This window comes from Lepisma saccharinum, chromosome 30 (assembly GCF_977018435.1).
Source record: "Lepisma saccharinum chromosome 30, izLepSacc3.1, whole genome shotgun sequence".
NCBI classification, from domain to species: Eukaryota; Metazoa; Arthropoda; class Insecta; order Zygentoma; family Lepismatidae; genus Lepisma; species Lepisma saccharinum.
Window position 1 is genome coordinate 40179116 of NC_139258.1, and position 19947 is coordinate 40199062.

Here is a 19947-nt window from a genome sequence, read left to right on the forward strand (position 1 = left end):
CCTAGCACTCATCAAGTATTTCGAGTAGGTTAACTTAGTTAAATTAGTACTGTACACTTTGACTCATCTTCTGCACGCGTTTGTATGTAAAGTTCTTAATACGAAAAAATACTTTTTAGAACTATGACAACGATAACTTGCAGCCAAATTTGAACCAGATAAATTTAAAATATCTGCAAATTACAAACTGGAATTGCGTTTTCAAAGTCTGAAACTACTATCTTACAAACTATTTCATCATTCTTCCTCCACATAAAACTTTTCAAAAAATTTTTGCATGTGGAACTTTGATCCGTACGTAAATTATTGTACAGTAAATAAATATATGAAGAAGGTTGGGAATTCTTTCGAATTTAGAGTAAGTATCAAATGCAGAGTAAAATTTTATCTAGATTGTATATTGCTTCTTTCACTTGATAACTTCAAAAATAAAGTTACATTATGGTGAATGGTAAGGATTGGATTTTAAGTATATCAGTATAATTTTAATACTTTCTGATGTTATGTAAAATTTGAAATGTTCCTGGAATTGATTGCAACGTTCTGAATGAATAAGAAGGAACTATTTAGTCAGAAAACTAAATATTAGGCATTTGTACTTCGTTGTGTTAAATGTTGTAAATAGATTATACCGGACTACTATCGGATTAGAAATTACGGATATTCAAGTTTGGACTCCAATTAAAAGTTAATCAGTAGAACCACATAAAAACGAGTTACATCAAAATTCATCTTATTCAATTCTGTGTCAATCTATAGTTACCTATTTATTTTTTATTATGCCTTCTATTTTTATTATCGTGAGAACAAGATAGAATTATTTTTAGTTTGGCAAACTATTGCTCTCTTTGAGATTCTATAAATAAAGAACGGGCGTTTTTTTATTTATAGATTATATATTATATAATTTATTTATTTATTATCCAAACTCTAATATCCATAATTTATAATCCGATAGTACTCCTGTGATGTTCTGTGAGCCCGTAGTACTTCGGAGGCCTCTGTCGATCTCCTTGGCGTAGTGTTTAGCACATCGTGCTTCGACGCCAGGGATTCCGGATTCGAATCCAATCGGGCAAGATATTGATTTGTCCTTAATGGGAAAATTGAGAATTTAGTAAATGTGATAGTATATGTGAAAACAAATATTGATTGATTGATTTGCTTCATTTTACTTCGCTTCTTGTGCCACTTTTGGCTAATTTGCGAAGATAGGGATGAGTGATGAAATGATGAATGAACACTCACAAACATCCATGCCCAAGCCAGGATTCGAACCCAAATCTCTGGCGTTGAAGTGCGATGTGCTAACCACTACGCCAAGGAGGCCGGCTTGTGGAAACAAAGAAAGAGATCCTCTTATGGGTTTTCCTTTCATATTTAAAGAAAGACAGAAAGGCAAAAATAAACCAAATCTGTCAATCAATTCTTTCTTTGTAACTCTTTCACTATGCAATACTTCTTTAGCATGCAACGTTTCTTATTAAAATCATAATACGATTTATGAAATGATGAAATCTGAAATTCTAATTAGAACACGGACAACCTTCTTTGTAATATATCGATCATGTTTCAGAAAAATGAATTTTTACAATACTTTTGCACGTGCAATTTTCCCCTTCTTTTAAAAGTAGCGTGTTTTAATTATGTTACTAATCATTAAAGGAATACCTCAATACCATCCCGAAGTATGATAATCAATATTTACCCCTCAAAGTAATGAAACACTTTCCCTCTCTGAAACTCGCATAGAAATGATAGCGGCCGTTTGCTTCTGCCAAGCCCCGAACGAACATAACCGAAGGGGCACCGAGCATAACCGATCCTCCCACATGACGTCACGCGTTCGTGCATGATCGGCAATTTTCGGATGGCGCTACCTTATAGTATATTAAGTTACCTTGGGTAACTGGCACTCCGAGTAGGGTTTTCCCAGGGCTGTTTCAGTCTTATGGGAGATTGGTTGACCGTAGTTAGTATTCTGTGTTTCTACTGTTCCTCGCGAACCGGCTGAAGTCAAATTCGTGTCCATATTCACGAACCTTTTCTTCTACTAAATTTTATTGCGGGAATGAGAGTAGAATACGTGTAATATTTACAAATAGTACCAGGAATGTACGTATTCTACAACTCTTTCATTTACACAATATTTAGTTTCTAATTTGGATAAGTAGCTTCATCCGGCCGACCAGTCTGTTTACATTTTGAAATTGTGTCGTCTGATTCTTGTCATTAGAATATTATTTTGGGGATGCGATAAGTGTTGCCTAATGTAGTTAATGAAATCGTAATTTAACATTGTATGAAATCACTGCGTAATACGTATCAAAGCTTTTTTCAAAAAGTGATAAAGAAGTATCGCCAAACGCGAACCAAATTCCGTTCATTTCATCTCTGTGGTACAGGCTTGCATTCAGTATCGAAATCGAACTTTCTGATTGTAATTGTGTATCATTTGTTGTTTAAAATAAAAACTCAGGAATTTTAATGAAATGGTAATAATATTATATACTGTTCTGTAAGGGCCAAGTTCCACGTGTATAACTTATTCTGTGATGTTATGCTTCTACAATAACTTATTTTTTAATTCCTCTCGTATTTTCTTGCTTGAATGGTTTAGGTGGACCAGGTTTGGTTCTCTTACTTTTATAATTATACACACGCGTGGAAATAATCAGATAATTAAACCTAATGATCCTATCCTACTTATGTTATGATTCTGGTAATTATTTGAAAATAGTCGCAGCCTTTTCTATTTGTATGTAGCTAATGCTTAAGGATCATTTGAGGTAAATGCAACTTTGTATTGAAAGCAACATATTTTCAGTTACTATTTTCACCAAGTGGTCAACCTCGTTTTTGTGCAATTTTCACCTAAACTCATGATTCCTCACAATGTGGGAATTATTTTATAAAACAGTCACGTTCTCTTGTAAGATTTTGTTTTGCATTGCTTGTTAGGTTCTATGTCTCAAAAAATAATCATCTATACCATGTGATATCACTGCTCTCTCTAAAAAGTGGTAATAATAATCAATAATCATCATTTTTAATTTGTGTTAAGCTCTGTGGTTAGTTGAGTGATTTAACTTGCAAAAATTGACAATGTGTGAAATATAATAGCATCTGTACTTAATAATAAAGGTACCAGTTTCATAGATCCGAGACACATTAAAATCAGATATTTTGTGTTTTGCATGGTTCGTACTTACCAATTGTGTATTGTGGAACATAGTTCAAAGTGCCAATATGCTTTTTACATGAAAACAAACACTTTTTCTACTAATTTATCTAAGTGCTACTGAACGCACGTAACGGTGCTATATCGCTTACTTTGTGAATGATATCGCTTCTTTTGTTTTCGAATATCAGTGTTTTCCAACCTTCACCGAAAAATACCTACTATTGTGTTCGTCACATGTGCAAATTGTACATTATGCACTGGTAGCTGACGGACAGACCCACGAACCATTCCGATAAGGTTAGGTTTGGTTAGGTTAGGCAAGAATAGTTAAAAAAAGGGTGGGTTGGAAACACTGACATGATTTCCCGGTCAAATAGATACCATGATGAAAGAAAATACCTCTACTAACGTTGGAAACCTTAGAGAAACTCATTTCCATAAGTAGTTTCTTCTGTAAAAATGAAGAAATGTGTCTCCGATGTATGAAACTGTTACCATAATAAAAAAAAAATGGTGAAAATAACTTGTTCTGCTAGTCTCAACACCTCATGAATGTAGTTGCACATTTTTTTTTATTTTGAGAATAATTACTGAAAATCATGGTTCCCATTGTGTTATTTTTTTTTATTTTTTAGAAGCTATACAAGAGAATGAAAAGGTGCTTTCAGTACTGTAAACAACTGTGGGAATAACTTTGCAGTTCGGAGAAACCTTTCTGTGGGAAAAAAAACAACACTTCAGAGTGTGATCATTTCCACAATTTATCTATTTTGATGAACATTTTTGTGTTCAGTAACATGCATGATGATACACGCAGTACAGTAGTTACTGATATAACAGATTAATCAAGTCCAGTGAGATGTAAGAAAGTAAGTAGTCTCTGCTGCACACTGTTTATGCTGTACTTCATTAAATACTAGTTGCTCATGTTATAAAACTATGCATAATAACTACAGAAAGGAGGTATGGAGTAGCAAGGTCCAATATGAATTTTTCATTTTTGTAATGGTGCTCGTATTTAGTTTTATGCACACATCAAGATAGAAGAGATACAAATGCAAAGTCCGGTATGGGACTTGGACGTGGGAAGTGTAATAAATATGGCACTTCTCTGTTTAAGTCTCGTATCAGCTGGCACAAAGTTCATCGTGGAGGGAAATAAATCAACATTTCTTCATTCATGTTCAGCTATTTAGTAAATTATGAGTATTTGGTTTTTAAATAAGCTGTTTTATGTAAGAGATATTGTAGATATCATTTTATATATATATATATATGTGTGTGTGTAGATATTATTTTTGTTAATATTTTCTGTTTTTTTAAAGTAGAAATATTAATTTTCAATATTAGGGGTTTTCATTCTTTCAATTGCTTTAAATGCTGAAAGAAGTCTTCAAGGAACAACTATTAATTTTCCAAAGTATATTTTCATACTTTTCTTTCAGTGTAAAAATCATATATGTATAGTAGGTGCTGCTGCACTTGCTACAATAAGGTATGAAATTTCACTTCAACTTAATGGTCAGTGTCATGACAGTAAATTTGTGTTAAAAGGCTGAACCTTTTCGTAGCATTCAACCTAGTACTTTTTATTTATTTGATTTTTGAGAAAACTTCCGAGCATTCTCTTGGTAATTATTATATTGTTTCTGTGCAGACTAACCTATTTCTAATCAGTGCCATAAGCATGGGCGTCCACAGGATTTTTTCCAGGGAGGGGCAAGTAAGGCAATTTTTTTTTCCAGGGGGCAAAGGAGTCATATTTTCCCCCATAATAGCGATGTCCCTTCAAAAAACACTGCTTCAGTCTGAAATGATCATGTTCTTCAACGCCCTTATAATAATTAACATAAATTACTGACTGAAATGAAATTATGTGTGAAATATATACCTTTTGTCAGACATTCATTATCCAGGGGGAAGGGCGTGCCCCTCCCCCCTTTCGGACGTCCATGGCCATAAGGTATGTGAACTGATCCCTGACAGTATTGAAATTTTTATTATCGAATGGAGCGTAGTTGCTGTAGGCAGTCATTTTTTTCGTTTTAATATGTGGTAAACAAAATGTTTTATTGATCGGTGTAATATCTTGCAATACAATCCTGTATAGCGGAAGGATGTCAGGATTTTTTTTTTTTTTTTTTTTTTTTTGCAAATATGGATTAGCATGACATAAATCGTTCTGAATTATTGTATACTTATTTCATTCCATTTCTCCACCCAAGAAAAAAAAGTCACCTATTTTAAGACTGTCATTTTCGTATGATGAAGAATGTTTTTAAAAATGCCTTTAGAGGAAATTATATATTTCCGCTTAAAGTAAGAGTGCAATTTCAGGAAGTTTTGGTAATAGTACGTTTTCCATATAATTTTCGTATACTTTTATTTTTGTGATAGAAATCAATTTTAATGCGAAAAGTTTGTACTTAAACGAAAGCATTGCATATAATTAATTTCCGCCACTTCTAACTACGTTTAGTCAATTTGCGCGTATAATTTATTATACGCGCAAATCGGCTGAACGCGGTTAGAAAGTATCGGAACGCGAATGGTACGGAACACGATAGTGTTTTGTCGTTTCGAGCAATCCGCGAGTCCTTGCGCATAGCGTTCGTCTTCTGTTTTTTCCCCGACGGTGCTGCCGTCGGTGGTCGCGAGGAAACGACCTTCCAGTGCCGCCATACTGTCAACCATTTTTAACCCGCAGCTGTAACATCTTGTAGTAGTATGTCTATGGGTTTTCCTTAATCCATAATAAACTGTAAGTTACGAGCTAACTGGACATTGAAAAACTCAAAATTTGGCAAACTGTAAATTAAGTCCTAACTGCCACCTTAACTGGACATTGGAAAATCGGCGAAACTTGCATTTCTCTCGTTATAATCTGTTTAAGATTTGTAACATCTGCCATCCTCAGTTTCGTCATCCAATCGCCACTATTGATTTCCAATGTATGGGCAATTCATTCTGCAGGTAACACAAGCAGGGGTGCCGACTTGTCAAACTTATTGGGGGGGCTTTGATCACTGAAATAAATGAATGAATGACTCACTCCCTCCCTTTTCTAAAAATAAAAATTACAAGCAGCTATTGTATTTCTCATGCAAATGAAATGTAACATGAAAAACGTTTAGAAAATGTTTGAAAGTCTCTGTGTTTGTGTCTGCTCATTTGTTTTTTAGATAACAATTAAAATTTTTTATTGAAAAGTATGTATTTGCATTAAGAGGACAACTTAACAGTTTTATGCCGGCCTCGGTAGCCGACCGTGTTGGGTGGTCGACTCAACTCGCTTTGATCCGGAGGTCTCGGGTTCGAGTCCCAGTGAGGGCATGGGTGTGTTTTAATGTCTCCAACAGACCTGTAAAGAAAGGACATGTGACGGGTGCAAATAACCTTAGTGTTGACGTACCCATACAAATATCGAATATTTACAATATTTAACAGTTTTATTTAATTACTTACATAAATGCTAACACAAATCGCAGGAAAATAGTTTTACTTTTTTGTTCTTGCTACAATATTTTACTTTTTAAATGCAATCTTACAATAATAACAAAACGCATAGCATGTACACTAAGATATAAAGTGACGTACACAAGAAAGACATATGTACATGATTTCAAAATAAAGCAAAAGTTGTTCTACGCACTGGGTTATTCTTTATGAACTCATTAGTCTCTTCTGCCTCATTGTAGATCTCAAATATGTCTTCAGTCGGCGAAGAGCACTGAATGACCTTTCGGCTGTGGCTGTCGTCACTGGTACAGTGCGGAGGAGCATCATGAATTTGGCAACTTCAGGCAGAAGCTCCTGGAGGGTGCTGTCTTCCAAAAGAAATTTCCTTATGTCACGCATGCTAGTTAGAACAACTTTCTTCTGTTTGGCGATATCACCAAGCATGGACAGGTGTAAGGAGAGCCTATCGGCATCCAAATCTTGGCGAAAGAATTCTCGCGTTTGCTCAAAGTTTGTTGTGCAACTGTTGACAGCTGAGATGCATTCTTTCTCTACGGCTGTTACTTTTTGTAGTCCTGTAGATTCATATCTTTGTTTAACACATGATTTTACTGTGTCACACACGTCAGTGTATATTGATTTATAATACTCTTTTGGAGTGGAGAACTTGTGAGGTTCGGCAGCATCAGGATTTTCAAGTCTCTTAAGAACGTGACGTTGCCGGGGCAATTTTGGATCATCAACGAGGCTGGATTTGCCCTCTGTGCATTTCTGCCAGAACTGCTCAAAACACATTCGCTTTTCTTGAAATATGTCAGTCAAGTATTTTAGTTTTGATTCCACTTCTGTAGCACCAATCCGTGGAGACTGAATCTTACAGTTTACCTCTTCTATTGGAACCCATCACATGGCAGTAGAGGGAGAGAAAGAAAAATGTCTTGAAGTAAAGCATTCTCTCCAGGTATCCAGCACATTTTGATGCTGCGTCAGTAGAATCTTCTTCAGAAAATTTCTCAAAAAATGAGAAGGTTTTCATAGTTCTTTAAGATCTGTTGAATACTGGAGGCTCTCAACGTCCACCGATGAGGACAAAGTGGTCGCAGTCCAGTATGGCCAGTCTTCTCGGTCACATCAATAATATTCCTAAATATTTGCATTCTTTTAGGAGATTCCCTAACAGTCTTTAACAAGTCGTTGGCTAAATTCATTATGTCTCTGATACAGGAAAGGTGACGCAAGCTGTCCTCAACTGCCAAGTTCAAGCAATGAGCTGCACAATGTACATAAATAGCCTGTGGCTGCAGATCTGTAACTAACTTTTGCAGCCCTTTAAATCTTCCCCTCATACAAGAGGCACCATCGTAACACTGTCCCCTCAGATTCTGTATGGGCAAGTCCAGACGCACCAGAATGTCTTTTACAACGTCAAAAAGAGTTTTGGCCTCAGTGTTCGGAATCTCGTAAAACCCATGAATTCCTCAAAAATATCAAAATTTTCATTCACAGTTCGAATGCAGAATGTTAATTGTTCACGGATGGATATGTCACAAGTTTCGTCAACCATAATAGCAAAATATTCCCGACTTTTAAAATCTGCTACCACGGAGCGCAAAACAGATCTCCCTAATATATCAATGATCTCGTTCTGAATGTCATGTGAGAGCCATCTGTAGCCCGAACGTCCCATCCACTCCCCTAGTTCATGCACATCGTCTTTTCGTAAGTGCAGCAGCTGCTGAAAATTTGAACTTAGGTCTTCATGTCCGCGGATTGCTAATCCTTGGCGACAAAGGAATCTGAACGTTGTGAAAATAGCCATAAGGGCCGAGCGTGCATTCTTCATGTCACTGTTCAACTGCTCGTTTAACTGTACTGCTACACTTGGTTTGGAGAAAGTCGCCAGCTTCATTAAACCTTCCTTATGGGCTTTGGTATTTTCATGCGCCTGAAATTTTTCAAGGGCCTTTTTCCAGTTACAAAACCCAACAGAAATAAAAACATCCTCCTTCTTAGTGCTAAATTGTAGTAGTCCATTGGCGTCTGCTTCTTTGCATGTCTTGCAAAACACCTTGTCAATGGAGGCATCCCATTGTATCCAGGCGAATGACGCCATCCATGATTTTTGAAACGTCCTACCCTTACTAGTAAACGTCTTCTTACCTGATTCTGAGCCGCTCGCAGTGGAGGTCGAAGCTGACAACGCGGGAAGACCCGGTGAGGCTTCTGCCTTCTTATCCTCAGGCAATACCAAGCGTGGCTTTTTCACAATATATTTATCCATCACGAAAGTTTTCTGTTAACACATAAGCAAGAAACACGTAAGAAGACCAACGCATGAAAATGCTCTGTGCGTTCTAAACTAGAGAACGATCAGTCAGTTGTGCCAGTACTTTCTCGTAGATATCATGCAATGCACAAAAGTCGGTCCTCAGTCGGCATGGGATGAATGGTGGAAGCGATTTTATTATTGAAACACTAGCTTTGCAACCGGCGGCATACTTTTTAGATTGAAACAATGAACCCCACCCGCCTACTAAGAGTTCCGGTTCTCTGCCGATAAGCACAACAAATAGCGGCAAATTGTTTTTCATTCAAATGTGTTTGCCGTGCTTTAGCAATAATGCCTTTCATCATAGCCGTTTCCGCTTTCTCAATACAGACTTTTCATAAGCTTTGATTGCGTACTTTACTACAAGCCAGTGTTAAATAAACTCAAAGACTAGAATTATTTTCCCCTTTTTCTTTGGACTAGAGGAAGAGATTTCGAGGATAACTAAATATCGTACATATCAATATTGCCTGAAAGTCGTGTTTATGACCTCAAATTGTTCAGAATTCACTAAACAACATGCTGGTATAATTGTCATATCACCTCGTTATTTTGAGACTCTTTATAGTAAAAATGTTAACAATACTCATAATTATATACTTAGTATATAGTAATAAGTTATGTGTTTTGTTGTTTCCGGTCATAGCCCCACCCCCCCAAAGTTGATGGTTTAGCAGTCTCAGCCATCCAAAGTTGATGGTCTAGAACAGGGGTTTCCAACTGGCAGCCCGCGGGCCGCATGCGGCCCGCGATGCCTTTTTTTGCGGCCCGCGAAGCCTGTTTGTAAAATACATTAATTTTATGTAATTTTATTAAAATACGTTCTATTTTTGCTGTTAAATGAACGGAAGCTATGTGAAGAAATACAATATCACAGGTAGAATTGATTTTGCAGTCAATAATGATCATCAGAAGAATCTAAAGTGACGTAACGTTCTCTTCACACCATGCATTCAACCCCTTCGCTATGCGGAATGAACTTGCCCGCTTCCCACCTCTTCGCTATGCGGAATTGCAGGGAATCGTAATAAACTGAAGATTTTAAACCTTACTTTGGAGAGGAATAACCTGGTCCATTTTCCAAGCTGTTGGCGGCTAGCAGAAGATGAAGAAACACTGGACTTTTCTGAATTCAGTGCAAATATTAAAGAAATAATTCACGAGTTTGACTTCAGATTTAAAGATTTTGAAGAACTTAAAAGCAGCATCCAGCTATTTAGCAATTCTCTTGGCGTTAATATCGAACAACAAGAAGCTATTCTCTCCTACTTGAATTGTGTGATTTGCAAGGCGATTTCCTTCAAACTAGGCAAGAAAAGGGGCCAGAGTTTTTCAAATACCTTTCAAACGAACGCTTTCCAAACCTTCGTAGTTTTGGGCAAAGAATGACATCGATGTTCAGCAGCACATACACGTGTGAAAGGGATTTTACTTCAATGAAGTTCATCAAGAACCGCTACAGAAGTCGATTGGTAGATTCTTCACTGCTTCACCTTCTGAGACTTTCAAATACAGAAATTGAAGTGGACATTCCAACTTTAATGAAAGAAGAAGATCGGCTTCAATTTTCTGTTCAGTACTTACAATCTTTGTAATTTTTAATTCCCCCCCCAAATAAAATGCGGCCCACCAATCAACTGCTGGATATAATTTTGGCCCTCGGACCTTTTGACGTTGGAAACCACTGGTCTAGAACATTCATTTCAAATCTGTATTTAAAGTTAAGTTCATGTGGCACAAGTCAGAGTAAACTTTAGAAGAGAAGCAAAATAATACATTAGATCTTCTTAAGCAAAATTTATTTTGGGGGGGCTCTGCCCCCACATCGTTAACATTGGGGGGGGGCTCGACCCCCCCCCCCAAGCCCCATGGAGTCGGCGCCTATGAACACAAGTAAAGAAAAAAGTATGTGGGATGGGAGTGTTAATAACAAAAGAAAAACATTGCTACAGAAAGAAGTTGGGTAGTTCAATTACATAGGAAATAATCTGCCCCTTCTGTAGTTGGTTAGAAGTTTCGACGGCTTTGAAAATATTTCTTTCTTTCAGAGCATAATATTATTTGACTACGGTGATAAGATTCCTCTACACAAAATTTCTAAGTAAGAGTATTACGGAGGGCAACTGTCCCCTCTTGCACCCCCGTGCGCATGCCTATGGTTCGTTACCATGCCTATATCACTTGCAAAAGTTACAACAAACTCTTCACCAGAACTATCCATCGTAAGTTGGATGGCAGACGACAGAGCTACGAGGGAATGGGCAGCAGGTGGAGACGACAGAAAAACGCGGGAAAAAAAATCCTCGCTTCTGATTCGATAATTCCCTAGATATGACGTAGCTGTTTTTAAAAAGAATTCTCGCGTGCAGGATCCTAAAACGTCGGGACCGGAATCGGGAAAAAAAGTTCCCATCCCGATCCCGTCTTCGGGAAATGACTTCCCGACTTTTCGGGATCCAGAGCACTCGGGAAATACCTAATGGTTATTTTCAAAAGTCGTTAAATCTCGACGTTTTTTGCATTGTAAATGTCTGGAACTTATAAGAAATTGTTAGTTTTTGTAGTACCAGAAATGCAAAAACAATCAAAGTGAAAATTACGTGCAGAATTCGAGATTTCCAGAGCTTCCGGAAATTACGAATCTTTCCCGTCCCGAATGTCGGGATTTGCAAAATTTCCCCTCCCGACCCAAGAAATTCTGTCCCGCATACCCCTACATTGCATACCCGTGTTTGGCAACATAGCCAGTGACCTTGCTGGCTGGCTGTGGCGCGAAGTTCTGTTGTTGCAAAACACTTTTGCTACGTTGTGTTCTGACGTCAGACGAGCATGCGTTAGGTCTTTTAGGTGTGGTTCTATTAGCACAAATACACTGCAAATTTATTATTTTTGCTAAGAGAACTAAACCTAGCTAACTTAACCTAACCACCTAGGCATTTAGACTAAAAATAGAAGTTGTCTCTGCTGACGACAGAACGCAAGGTTGCAGAAGTGTTGTACGATAAGGGACTACTCATCAATTATTGATCCTCATCAATCGTACTATCTTCTGATATGATCGTTGTGAATCGTGACAGTGACACTGAATTCGTGAATTGCATGAATTCCGAACTGAGAGTGCAAGGGAACATCTCTGATGCCAGGTTGATAAGTCGCAGACAAAGTCATATTGCTTTTGCTAACAGGAACGCTGCAAGGAGGAAAGCAAGAAAACGGTAGGTGCGTTAACACGACCCAAGTTCCATTTGTTTTATTGTGATTTTATTATGCTACGAATGCAATTTTTACATGGTTCGATTTCGTTGTACGCTGTTAATACATACTGCGTAGTAAATTTCTCGTATCGGACAAACGGATTTCTTCAAATTTACAGGAGAAATTACTTACCGAATGCAGTTTCATTATACTTGTGGAAGTTCGGGGAAGTGTTTTCTCGCATCGTTCATTGAATTTTGCCGGTAAATCATCTATTTTTCGATATAAATGTGTGACCGATGCACGAAAGCTGGTGGAAACACTGCATGCCAAGTACGGTAGTGAAACTGTGACCGCCATTTTGCGAAGGCAAAAAGAAACGAAGAAAACTTACTCGATATGTCGCAAATAGAGATTATTTCCGTGAAATAAGCGACACCATAGTAAACTACTACCATTCTAACCAGCATTTGCATTAAGTATGTGGATCTGCACTAGCTTTGCATTGTTAACTTTCCTGCAGACTTGAAACCATATATATATTTTTTTGTCTGCTGATTTTATTTTCATTTGCTCAATGTTTTGATGTGCTTATTAATATTGTAACACAAATGCGACTACGCTGACAATTCATAAAGATTTAGATGATATTTCAAATTCTGATAGATATGCTTAGAAATCCTCCCTTTGGCACTTGTAAGATGAAAGGTGCAGTTCCCTTCACCAAATAGGCTACAAGGAGTGGAACTGGGATGTGGCTTGAGATCAGATGAAAGCTAGAATTTTACATGAGCACTTTTGGAAGTATTGAGTTTTAAAGTACTTTCGGGACATGTTACTTGGGAGAAGGAAGGTTGAAGATAAACTGGTTCTTACCAAAAATGCCACAACATTGCTTCCTTCGATTGATTATTTCATTCTCCTTAAACCGAGACATATTCATGGATAGTGCTTGCAATAAATACCCAGCTTAGAACAACTTATAATAATATCCCTGTGCATCTGCAGCATTAGGGGAAATCAATAACCTAGAAATTGCTGTTCTTTTTTCTGATACTTGCTGCAATTTGACAGATTTGAAATAAATTTGCATCTTAGTCTTATTAACTGCTTGATTCACAAATTAATTTTCCAAATTTTGGATTTTTAAAATCCAGTTCCTTTGTTTTATATTGTATGCTCGTTACTAAGAATACACATTTTACCTGAAATATAGTTAAGATGATAAAATATGTATAAAATCTGTTTTATTATGCAGAGTTAACTCTGGCTACACATGCATGAAAAATGAGAACTTGATGTAAGAAAACTTATTGTTATAAAAAGTTTATAATGTTCTGCCTCTAAATATTATATACCGGGTGGTTCAAAGTACTGGAATGGTCAAATAATGTGAGAAATGCACATCGAATAGGAAAACGAAAAAATGCATGTTTAATAAGTGAGAGAAAGCTATTCGGTATCATCACACTTGACTCCCCACCCCCACCCCCTTGGGTGGGGGGAAATTTTAAATGGAAACCCCCATTTTGTATTGTAGAATCGATTCTACATAAGAAAATAACAGTGTTTCTGTATTACATTTTGTGTAACCCAGGAACAACGTGACGTGGACGTAGTAGTATTTTGTTCCCATCGGGATGCTTGTTTTAGGTGAGTCCCCTCCTCGCCTCTGTGGTGGCCGGAACTTAATTACCCGCTCACCACCGCCTTTTCTCCGTTCCCAACGTCGAAAAGCATAAACGTCTGAATTGTGTATTGGGGGCCGCTCGAAGGGGACTGGTGTGTCATCTATGCGGGCATGCGATTACCTTGACATGTGTCAGCAGTTCGCTGCATGAGCAGTTCCCAAACAACAATGATACACACACAGTGGACTTACTCATCGTGCCACCAGGTCGGTTCGGCGTGAGGAGCTGCCTGTAATCTACCACGATGAAGGTCGCGTGCTTAAGGTGATCGTCGTGTAAGAGGTAAGATCTGACAGAATGTGAAAGTGGGCATTCAAGTTTAGTTTCATTAACCCTGTGTGCATTCTTTGCAACTCACGAAAGGGGGTGGGAGTTGGGGGGGGGGAGGAGGGAATCATACTGGAGTATTATAGGTCTACGAAAGAATAGAAAATCCATTACTGTTCATATTCTGTCAACGATGGCATTGTCAGAGAGGGAAAGGATAACAGTTCTCATGATGCAGGGGTTTGGTGATAGGGAACGATCATACGGAGACGTTGCGTTGCTCATTTATTCAACGATACTTTCCCAAATCGTGCACCTATTTCAAAATCTACTGTTTATCGAACCATTGATCGCTTCGAAAGAACTGGTGCAGTCAGGGATGAACCACGATGTGGAAGACCTAAAACTGCTGCAAACGACGAGAAATCTTTGGAAGTTATAATGCATTTCCAAGAAAACGCTCATACTTCGAGTCGAAAAGTAGCTCAACAAACCGAAGTAAGTAAAACATCTATCCTTAGAATTGTATCACATCAGTATCATCCGTACACAATAAAACTAGTGCAAGAACTCATTGGAGACGACTGGTATGATTGTAGACTTGAATACTGCGAGGAAATGATGCTACGATTCGACAGAAATAATCAATTTCTGTGGTGGACTTGTTTCTCCGATGAAGCTATCTTTGAGTTGAGCGGATCTGTCAACCGGCATAACATAAGGTATTGAGCCACTGAGAATCCCCACTGGATGAGGAAGCATCATACACAGTACCTGCAAAAAGTTAACGTTTGGGCTTGAATATTGTGTAATCGTATTATCAGGCCATACTTCATTGATTGCAATTTGACATCTGAAAAGTACCTAAATTTGTTGACCAATGAAATAATACATGAAATTCAAACTATCATTGGGGATGCATTCGCGAATGTTTGGTATCAACAAGATGGAGCTCAAGTTCATTTAGGTGGATTGGTAGAAGGGGCACCATAGAGTGGCCACCGAGGTCACCCGATTTGAAAACTTCTTCATTTCTTCTACTGGGGATACTTGAAAAGCAAAGTTTTTGAAACCCGAACCCAACAATATCGAGGAATTGAAAGACAGAATTCGTACAGTGTCAAATGCAATTAGTCCGGAGATGTTACAGAATGTTTCTAATGGTGTGTATCTTCGGTTGGGACTGTGCCAAGAAAAGGGGGGGATACCAATTTGAGCAGGAAATGAATTGAGGTTGGCGAGGTTACTCACCTACAGGAAGCACCCCGATGGTGAGAGGCGAGGGGACTCACCTACAGCAAGCACCCTGATGGTGAGGGGACTCACCTAAAAAAAGCACCCCGATGGGAAGAAAATACTACTACGTCCAAGTCGTTGTTCCTGGGTTACGTGAAATGTAGTACAGAAACACTGTTATTTTCTTGCGTAGAATCAGATTCTACAATACAAAAATGCAAATGGGGGTTTCTGTTTAAAATTTCAGTTTCCCCCGGAATCTTTCACTTATTAAACACATATTTTTTCGTTTTCCGATTCGATGCGTATTTCTCAAGATATTTGACCATTCCGGGACTTTTGGATCACCCGGTATATGAAATGAAAGTCACTTTACTCACCTATGTAAGCATTATGTATACATGTATATATAATGAACAAATTTTATTATTCCGGGCTAATGAAGGATATGCATTTTTATCATAATAAACGTAAACATAATATCTTGCCTTCAAATGTTGTACATATGTTTGTTTTTTAAAATCTAACAAATAGCAGTTCTGATTCTGAAATTATTAGATATTAAATAGCAAAGTGAGGTGAACTCTGAAGCATGCAGCTACACATAAGGGGACATTGCAATCTGAACAGTAGTAATGTGATTCACTGCCAATCTTCTTGCCTTTGGCATCATTTGCTCTGCTACACATAACAAGCATCAAGCTGTGTAAGGTGCTGCTTCCAAATGGACATTTACTGTACGTCATGGCAGAGAGCCTCTCAAGAGTTTGTATGGGATAAAAAAAAGTATAACGAGAGAAAGTATTTTGGCGCTCAATTATACTCAGGATAATATAAAATGTACACCTGGTACATGCCAGAATTTACTCAGTATAATAAGGCAAACTGAAGACTACCGTTCACCATGCTCACCCTAGGATATAATCATATTTTTTTTAGGCAGAGATAATGGTATCACTTTCCAATCTTGTGTACAGATCTTTTGTAGTCTGGCCAGACTATAACGGTTGCAGGTGCTGGTCTGCATAGAAATGTTATTTTGATTTTGATGACAGTCCATGTTTGCGAGTGCCATGCTCGCATTTATGCCAACTACCTGATTACCTGGCGTTGCCCGGGTATTTATTTATCCCAATCTTCTATTAGACAGGAAAATAATGAATTCTAACTGTAGTGTAAAATGTAACTAATTTTATTTACAGGTGTTTAAATGTATAAGTACAGTATTCAAATTATAAAGTAAAATCTTTTACAAATTCACTATAATATTAATTTATCCCTTAAATGCATGAATTATATTGTCATTTTTTCTTATTTTTAGTGTAATATCTGTTCTTATATACAAATAAGCTATTTTGAACAATTTTTAGAAACTTTTCATTCACTCTTTTCCCATTATGCCCCATTACCATATGGTAAGGCTATGCGTTCACCCCTACAAATTGATTAATTTTTGAAAGCTTGGAATTTTTTTAATAATTTTCAAATTACTTTCACAATGTGATTATTTTTTTAAAAATACGTATATCATGGATCCATTGTACATTAATCTCACATTCTCTGAGCTAAATGCACTCAGGTAACTCTCTATTCACTTATTGTTTATCTCTCTTGAATATTCACTTGTCATAGAAATGTATGAAACATGGAACTACATATTTGACGTCCAATACGAACTCTACGGGTGGACCACCAGCATACTGCACTTTTCTCGAAACCTGTCTTTGTGTTGTAATTAGTCACAAAGCTCCCTTAGGTGTGATTGATTGATTGAGTTGGTATTTTAAGTCCACTTTATGCACAGTAAGGCTAATCGGGACTGGATCTACAGTTTAAAGTGGGATCTGAACCACTGGTTATCATCTTTGCAGAAGCGATAATAGAATGGATAAGATTACAGAATGTGATTCTCAACAATGACAAGAAAAAGAACAAATGTACATCCTTGTGACGATCTCGCAGGATCGTTGCAAGCATATTTCAAATTAAAATTAGTTTTAGACAAACACACAGTAATAATATGGAATAGAGGCATCCACATCTGGGCTACCTTATAAATAGTTGTAGTCTATGTGTATTTCTTGGAAGAATATCTTAATATCTTAATATTCACAAAAATACGTAAACCAGGTGACCTACAATTTAAAATAATAGTTTAAAAGCACAATGGAGTATTAAGTTTTGGTATACTTGGCAGATAAATGTTGTAAAACAAAAACACGAATTTTGGAAACTTAACACTAAGAAGTCAAAAAAAGATAATGCCAATTCTTGGTGCCATAATATATTGGTATCTGTCACGTGAGATAGATTGATTTTAATTTTTTGGGTGCGTCGCCACTTATGGTCATTATGCACCCTTCAGTATATACGGGGAAAATTCCATTATCTAAAATCCTTACCTTAAAATTAAAAAAAAGGGGTATGGAAAATAACTTTCAAGATATCAAACTCTCACAAAGAGACATAAGCCATGTGACTTAAAATTTGTAACAGTAGTTTAAAAAGACCATGAAGGTATAATTTCAGATATTTGCCAGAAAATGCGCTAAAATGAACATGTGATTTTTGGGAAAAATAACACCGTATAGTAAAAATAAAAAAATATGAAAATACACCAATTTGAAAAAAATAAAATATCAAGGTCCCTACCGATTAGGCATAAATAAAACATGAATATCAGTTGTAATTTATTGTATTAGTAACAGTGAGTCCTAACCGAATTTTCGGCATAATCACCACCGTTGTTCTGGCATTTGTCGTAGCATGGCACTAAATTTTGTATGCCCATGGTATGTGTCTTACAGCAAAGACATGAACTATCTCTACCGCAGTGTAGCTGTCAAATCCTTGTCCTGCCAGAAACCTCTTCAGTTAAACAAAGAGATGAAAGTCTGTACATTCAAGGCCAGGGCTGCACAGGGAGTCATCAAGATTCTTACCTGAAGTGATGCAAAGGGCCCGTGTGTACTCAGCTGTATGGGGTTGTGCACATTCGATTGGCCTTCCGTGAATTGTCTGCACTATCGTCTGACCATACTATCACTTACGACGTCTGGTCTGCACACCTCACATGATTGCTGGTGGCTCTGTGCCAGATTCTGAGCGTGCAATGTAGGCTACATCACAGTCGGTGGGAGACTGCATGAGAACTGCAATATTTAACCTAGAACTGTCCTAAAACGGCTGCATTGCAACTGTACCAGATTACAGCTACATGCACTTCATCTTGCCTGCATGTGTGTGTGTGTATCTCTGACCACTAGTGCTGCATATAGGCACCATTGAAGCTTTTTTCAGAATGCCCCTCGTATATGAACTTTCAGAAGCTGTGTTCTATTAGTGTGTTCCTGTTTTAATGTGTGGTGAGCTAAATCAGGTACCTATACAATGCAATTCTTTAAATGTCTTGTGTTAAATTTCTAATACCTACATACCCTTTTCGTCAGCATTAATGGTATAACTGCATGTTGTCAGTTTCACAGTACTTCACTTGGATATACTGTACTGAAGCAGAAATCCCATTGATAATGTAAGGAAATATGACACTTTCTTTTGTACAATTCAATTGTTTCACTTATATGCAAGAGTTAAGTTGTTTGCTTTACAGAGAAGAGGGAAGTATCTTTATGCATTCAAAAATGAGTCCGCACTCATGGTTCTTGCAAGCAGAGGGTTCCAAACCTCAGTGGAAATATCAACATATAATACGAAGAATGTATAAGGAGACTGATAAATTACAAATTGTATTTCTTAATTAATCACTCTTCACTCTTATCTCATTTAGTCGTAACTTTAGAAATAATCAAGTATTTTATTTTAAACTTACTGCGTATGACAAAATTCTTCTCTAGCTTGTGAATTGTAATAATTTTCCAAATTCACTATTTTGCAGTTTGAATTCAATTCATAGAGAATAGAGGAATTAAGTCAATTTAATAGAAGATAATATTGGTACTTAGCAAAACCATACGTGGATCTGTCCTAGAAAACCTGGAAAAGTCAGGGAATTTGATTTCTGCTTGTTTGTAGCCACCCTGATCTATATTATTCATGCATGTTAAATGCAAGACTACACCGGGAATTAGTTGCATAAATGGAAATTGAAACATGCTAATAATTTACATGCTATTGCCCACGATCCCCAAATGGGGATCAGCCAATAAATAGCTTTTATGAACAAACTATAACATTTTCCGTTCTCTCATAATCACATTCATGGTCAGGTGACGATATGCAACATTTTTGATTAAAAAAATCCGGGAAAAAATTGGGTTTTAATGGGTTAAGCTTCTGAATTGTGTAATGTCTAATTTGTAATTTAATTTTGATTATCTTTATTACATAAACACATCATGTGTATAATGAATCAGCTAAGAGTCACTGCCAATAGTTTTCTTCGGTTAAATGTAAAGAATGTTACACCTGAAAGAGACTGACAAAAACATTTTTAATACAAGTTTTTCCAAAGCTCAAGTATGCCCCGACAGTGGCTGTTTAAAAATTATCTCTAGTTCCAAACAACTGCATTTAAAACCTAAATTAGGGATGCCCAAACTTTTTTTATTATTAAATATTAGCATTTT

General features: G+C 37.1%; 1 protein-coding gene across 2 annotated transcripts in view; it reads left to right on the forward strand.

Annotated features, from left to right (window-relative positions):
• Positions 1–12019: 12019 nt before the first annotated feature.
• LOC145981754 (uncharacterized) overlaps positions 12020–19947 on the forward strand; it is a 95260-nt gene continuing 87332 nt past the window's right edge. Inside the window, exon 1 of one of the 2 annotated variants that reach the window (XM_083115161.1) lies at positions 12020–12191. The gene's annotated coding sequence lies outside the window, so the exon portion shown is untranslated. The remainder of the gene's footprint in view (positions 12192–19947) is intronic. The other variant, XM_083115162.1, reaches the window with a different exon arrangement.